The 6,000-nt window shown below is 42.9% G+C and overlaps 1 protein-coding gene across 3 annotated transcripts in view; it reads right to left on the bottom strand.

Moving 5' to 3' along the window:
• Positions 1-4,983, bottom strand: part of AKAP11 (A-kinase anchoring protein 11) — a 112,051-nt gene extending 107,068 nt beyond the window's left edge. For 2 of the 3 annotated variants that reach the window (XM_073663908.1, XM_073663910.1), the window contains exon 1: positions 4,714-4,983. The gene's annotated coding sequence lies outside the window, so the exon portion shown is untranslated. Of the gene's footprint in view, positions 1-3,322; positions 3,422-4,713 lie in introns of all 3 variants that reach the window. The other variant, XM_073663909.1, reaches the window with a different exon arrangement.
• Between the last annotated feature and the right edge of the window lie 1,017 nt (positions 4,984-6,000).

Genomic DNA, 6,000 nt, shown 5'->3' on the forward strand with positions numbered 1-6,000 from the left:
ACGGCCACAGATTCTCTCATCAAAGAGAACCGCGCCGATTATTCAAATGACTCTGATCAGAGTTTGATCAGCGTGTGCGCCGATTCTCTCAGATCAAGAGAAGGAGAAAAAAAATTCTCCATGTTCCCAATCGTGTCAGTGCATGCAAATCGGACTGCACTCAGATGTCATTAGAGTGCAGTCCGATGTTTTCCACGCACTCTTTGACTTGCATGGCCGAGTGCGATCCGAATATTGGATCAAACTTGAACATGCAATCATTTTTCCCCCCTCAGACAGACAGACTGAGGGAAAAAAGAGAAAAATCGGACACGTGCATGGTCCAATATCTTATCGGATCACAATCTGATTTTTTAGTTATTTCAATAAATTCTTGACCATGGCTAAGGAAGATAAAAAATAAATGGAACAAAACTCTTCGGTGTGACCCTGACCTAAATGTTACAATTGATTCATTTAGGGTGTTTTCACAGAGAGAGAGGTCTTATAAGCTGTTCTAGCCAAAGCCAAAAACGTATTCAAAGCTTGGAAAATACAGGAAGGACCGAGGAAGGGCCAGACATACCATTGGAGCAACCTGTGCAGCGGTTTCCCACTATCCATTAGTGCACGTAAGTGCTGGAGCTAATAAACTTCATTGCTCACAATAAGGCCACAGCCCCACTATCAGTATTTGGTTAGTATTCGATCAGTATTTTTTTCTCAGGAGTGGGGGCCAAAACCAGGTGAGGAACAATCAGAGAAAAGGTATAATAGAAACAAGTCTCCAATTCTGCATTTATCACCCACTCCTGGTTTTGGCTCCCACTCCTGAGAAAAAATACTGACCAAATACTGATAGTGGGGCCATGGCCTAAGAGCGCAGTCAGCAGGGCTGTGGAGTTGGTAAGCCAAAACTCCGACTCCTACTCATCAATTTACACGACTCTGACTCGCTCATACATGGCTCATGTTTAAGTGATAAATTTACTGTAGCACAGATTCATCTCAGCTAGAAGTCTAGACCCTTAGATCAGGAATAGGACAGACATTTATAGGACATTTCATGAGTTTCCCAAATTCTTAAGAAAAAATATTCCCCACAAACTGCATTGAACTACTGTACCCAATTTATTATAGATTTTAGGAGTCGGAGTTGGTCCATTTTATACCGACTCCACAGCCCTGGCAGTCAGTCGTCCATCTACATCGGACCATAGTGCATGGAATGGCCGGGGGTCTCCCGACCTGAGTGCGACAACTTCATATATTTCTATGAAGCAGTCACACTCGGGTCGGGAAACCTAGGGCCAGTCTGTGCATTAGGGTCCAATCTAGGACCAATTTATACTGACATCTGAATGCGCCCTTACTGGTGGACTGTTAGAGAGAAGTAATTAGGTGCTTTAAGATGAGCCACAGAGTAATAGAAGTTCCTTGTACAGTTATGGCACAGAGGCCTTCTACTGTATGTGTCCCCTCCTGATAAGGGTATGTTCACACAGAGCAATTCTGTTACGTTTTATGCACCGATTTTCCAAAATCATTACAAGAAGGCGTTGTTTTGTTTTTTTACACGATTTTCAAATAAATGTGACAAAAACTGAACAATTTTTTTTGCAATTTCGAAACATCATGGAAAAAAAAAATAAAAAACCGAAGTGTGATTGCAATGTGTGAACATACCCTTATACCTCTCTTTGCTGGATCCACTTATTGCTTTCGCTCAAAAAACTGCATAAAAAATTGCAGTGTCGTTATTCCAAAAAGCACTCAGCCACATTTATGAAAACAGTTTAAAAGAAAAATGGTCTTTGCCAATAGCAACCAATCGCAGCTTTTATTTTTAGCAGAGCAGTTTAGGAGAAAAAAAAAAAAAAAGAGTTCTGATTGGTTGCTATGGGCAACAAAGACAGTTTTGAACTGTTTCAATCCGTTACAATTAGCAGGGCAAATTTACATTTGGCAGGACAATGGTTAACAACTCAGGTTATAGCGTGTTCTATTTATAGGGGAAAATGATAGAAGTTACTGATAAAACAATGGTGCAAAGAGGAAACAATAGTGCCTGTAATGTGCACGGTAACAATGGGCAGGGGACATAAATTACATCATTTAAATCAATAAGGGTCCCAGGCCATCACCGTAAGTGGCAGTATTAATGCCCAAATCACACAGGCATTTGGGGGGGGGGGCTTGGTCTGGTTACTGAAGGTGCTAACAAGCCATTCTACCTATTAGGCCATGTTCACACGTTCAGTATTTTCCATCAGTATGTGTAAACCAAAACCAGGAGTGGGTGATAAATACAGAAGTGGTGACGTGTTTCTATTATACTTTCCCTCTGATTGTTTCACTCCCGGTTTTGCCTTACAAATACTGATGGAAAATACTGAACGTGGCCTTACAAGTTTATTTAGATGCAGCGCTAGAGCAGCAAACTGAATTCTTGCCCTGGGTGAAAGAAAGCCTTGCTCCACCTCAGCCAGTCATGGGCTACATATTGTAAACTCCAGGAGCCAAGCGATAAAATCCCTTCATAGACATTAAAAAAATCCTTTATTAAAGGGGTTATCCAGACTGAGGAGTTTGGTGGGGTTCAGGTTCACCCACCAATCAAATTAGCACTGCCCTGGCAGTGGTCACATATAAGCGATGTACGAGGTGGGATACAGTAGACCCATACATGATTTAGTGGCCGCTGCCAAATACTGCAGTTTATCTGCTATTCAAGCGAACGGGTTATAAGCAGCAGAACAAGGCAGCCTCCACTAAGCAATGTACGGGTCTGCTGTATCCTACCCCTTACATCGCTTTTATCTGACCACTGCCACAGCCGTTTCAAGTTGATCGCTGGACAACCCCTTGAAGGTCCTGCTCATACAAAGATGATTTGCCAAATATCCCACATTGAAAATATGCAACAGTAAACGCAAATTCAAGGGGTTGTCTTCTGCCACACTTTATACTTTTGATAGGGCCCCAGTGGCACTACTGGCAACGTTCTTATTTACCTTCCACCAAAGCCAAGATCCCACAGAGACATTCTACCTCAATGGCAGGTGGGTGCCTGGAGGAAAGATAGGAGCGCTCAGGGAAAAAGATGGGTGGCACAACCCAGTACCCAGCAAAGGAATGCAAGGCACACTGGGAACTGTAGTTTCAGCTGCCGCAATCCAATGAGAACAACGGGGCAGAGTTAACAAAAAATGGTGCAGTAATGTCTCTGGAGAGTAAAAAAAAAAAAAAGTCTCAGGATGGTTGGCCAGGCATTTGCCACAGTATGAACGGTAAATTGGGGAAGTGGACAACCCCTTTAATGGTTTTTTTGCAATCGGTTTACCTTTATTGGAGGAAATTATTTGCATAGATCTTAGGACTTGTTGCAGATTTTTAAATCACATCATGTTCAATAAGTTGTGGATTTCTTCTCGATTTCAACCTTTGTAATAAAGGGACAAAATCTTATGCAAAAGTGAATTGCAGCCTCCAGTGAAAACGACCATGGATAAAGTGGGAGTGAATGGATGTTAGGATGGGTATGCCACAATGTAAAAGCTGATAATCATTTTCATACATCTATTACTCATACAGGATAGGTGATCGGTGGAGGTCTGGCCCCTGGGACTCCCATCGAACCTGAGAAGGGGGCTGTGACATGCCCCCACAGAATGGAGTGGCAGCTGTCCCTGCATAATGCCACCCCTCCATACACTGGCTATGAGACTGCTGCAGAAAGCTGAATGCTGTTCTCTTGTGGACTGGATGATAACTTGCAATGTTGGGAATAACCCTGTAAGGTTCTGTGCACATTGATGTTCGGACACTTCATTTGACTGTTTTATTTTAGGAACAGACAAACAGATTAAGTGATCCACTGTATCAGTTATACAAATTGAGGCAAGAGAGGCCCCACTGATCATTATGGGGTTCGTCTGGATTTTGTTCCTTAGAACTGAAGGACTTTTTATCTGTTCTAAAAAAACAAACAAACCCAAATCATGATCAATGGGGCCACACTCATGAGCACAAAAGATACAGCAGATCACGTATTGCATTTATCAGAAATCTCGGAGCACCATGTGATCAGAGTCTTATGCTGCCTATTATAAGAAGACACCAGAAGACACCGGGTATTGCAGCTTGCAGAGTATAGGGCAGTGTAGCAGCACATCACACAATATTATGGCCGATCAGTACATGAATATTATAAATGCTTTGTATATATAGCGTATTATTAAGCACAATGATCATAAACATCATCCATACGGCAGAGAACAAGAACTGTACTGCAACTAACAATATAATCAGATAATGTACAAACGTCATCCACCCAGTCTACCTACACGATATCAATATACAGTGTGATATCACCGGCTCCTACAGGTCCACTAAAGACAAGGCACACAGGTGGAGGTCTGTAACGGGAGGGCGCAGACATTTCTCCATTTTCTGACAATAACTTCAATAAAGAAAGCTACAATCGATTTCTCCGTAGAATGAAATGGCTGCTACCAGAGAACAATAAAGAATATGTATCATACAGGAAGGTGTCCCTACATAAAGGACAGATCCTGCACACACGAGATCTGCAGTGGATCTGGAGAAGATCACACCCATCTTACATGGTGATGCGGACAGTGATCGGTACAGCTGTAGGACAGGAGAGGTGGAGGCAACAAGTGACAGAGCTGCCACCAGCACCACCACCATCATCATCATCATCATCATTACCAGGGGACGGTCCGCTCAGGGTCAGGCCCCCACAGCTTCTCCGCCGGTGCTCGATGACAGCGGCGGCCCAGCAGATGTGACGCCCTGCTGCTTGCGGTAGATCAGGGCCTCGGAGCTCGTACAGTCAGCGGCTGCATCCTCAGCAGGGTCCAGACACCGAGCCTTGCAGACTCCGCTGCGCAGCTGACGAGCTGTTGTGGTTCCAACCACTGACGTGTGTTACGTCATCATCCGGCGCGGCCTCTGGCGCACTGGTTGGAATGGTTGGCAGCGGCGGGAGGGGACAGAGCCGCATGCTGCGTCCTATAGCCATGGGACCATGGAGCGGCAGCCGGTCACGTGTCTGCTCTCAGTTTAGTTCAGAGGCAAGTCAGTTGCTATTGGTACCAGCAATGCTTTTTCTGTTTATTATTTTTTATTTGGGGCCCCAGTGATCAGAATCTTTGATCTGTCTTCGGTGAACGGTTTTCTTGTTTTACATTGTTTTTTTTTTGCTGAGTTTCTGCACTTCTGTTATGAAAATACATGAAAACATTTTGTTCCATCTTATTTTGTAAAATCCGTTTTCACCATTCCGAGGGTCAGAACCTTTTTCGTCAGGAAGTTAGAAGGGTTAAAATTGATCAGCAATTTCTCATTTTTGTAACAAAATTTACAAAACCATTTTTTTAGGGACCACATCACATTTGAAGTGACTTTGAGGGGTCTATATGACAGAAAATACCCAAAAGTGACACCATTCTAAAAACTGCACCCCTCAAAGTGCTTAAAACCACATTCAAGAACTTTATTAACCCTTCAGGCGCTTCACAGGAATTAATGGAATGTGGAAGGAAAAAATAAACATTTAACTTTTTTCACAAAAATGTTACTTTATCCTAAAAATAATTATTTTCTCAAGGGTAACAAAGGAAAATGAACCTCAAAATATGTTGTGCAAGTTCTCCTGAGTACACTGACACCTCTTATGTGGGGGGAAACTATTGTTTGGGCGTATGGCAAAGCTTGGAAGCGAAGGAGCAACATTTGACTTTTTGAAATAAAAATGGCTGTAATCGAGAGCGGAAGCCACGTCGCGTTTGGAGAGCCCCTGATGTGCCATGTTAACACCACATATGCCTCGCAGACATTTATACCATTGGACAGTGAAGAAATAATAATTACATTTTTACCACAAAAAATTTGTTTTTGCCCCAGATTTTACATTTTCACAAGGGTAAATGGTAAAAATGGCATGAAAATTTGTCACACAATTTCTGCTGAACGTGGAAACACCCCATATGTGGC

This window comes from Phyllobates terribilis, unplaced genomic scaffold, assembly GCF_046119375.1.
Source record: "Phyllobates terribilis strain yellow unplaced genomic scaffold, ASM4611937v1 Scaffold_2__4_contigs__length_985480577, whole genome shotgun sequence".
In the NCBI taxonomy this organism is placed as follows: domain Eukaryota; kingdom Metazoa; phylum Chordata; class Amphibia; order Anura; family Dendrobatidae; genus Phyllobates; species Phyllobates terribilis.